Source organism: Sinocyclocheilus anshuiensis, unplaced genomic scaffold, assembly GCF_001515605.1.
Source record: "Sinocyclocheilus anshuiensis isolate Anshui unplaced genomic scaffold, SAMN03320099.WGS_v1.1 scaffold272, whole genome shotgun sequence".
NCBI lineage: Eukaryota > Metazoa > Chordata > Actinopteri > Cypriniformes > Cyprinidae > Sinocyclocheilus > Sinocyclocheilus anshuiensis.
The window spans coordinates 1,449,103-1,449,400 of NW_015554117.1; the positions used below are offsets into that span (position 1 = coordinate 1,449,103).

At 34.9% G+C, this 298-nt stretch overlaps 1 protein-coding gene across 1 annotated transcript in view; it reads right to left on the reverse strand.

The window, feature by feature from the left end:
* Positions 1-298, reverse strand: part of prss59 (serine protease 59, putative) — a 15,284-nt gene that overhangs the window by 6,136 nt on the left and 8,850 nt on the right. The window lies entirely within an intron of this gene.

Below are 298 nucleotides of genomic sequence, written 5' to 3' on the forward strand. Positions count from 1 at the left end.
AGCGAGAGAGGGATAAATAAATTTAAATAATTGTTATGTTTCTAATAACTCTGTTTTTTTTGGGGGTTTTTATCTTAGAACGATGAAAATTACAATTTTGGGGGGAAACATGCTTAATTATAATTAAAAACATCCCTCCCCCTCCTTGCTCTTAAAACAGAATCTGCACTATAAAAATTCAGATTTCATTTATGGAATAGTATGCAGTTCACTTGTACTCCATTACTAACACAGCCAGAGGCATCACAGCAGAAACTCTGCGGGCCTGAAGGAAGAGAAAGATGAAGGATGTTTTAGA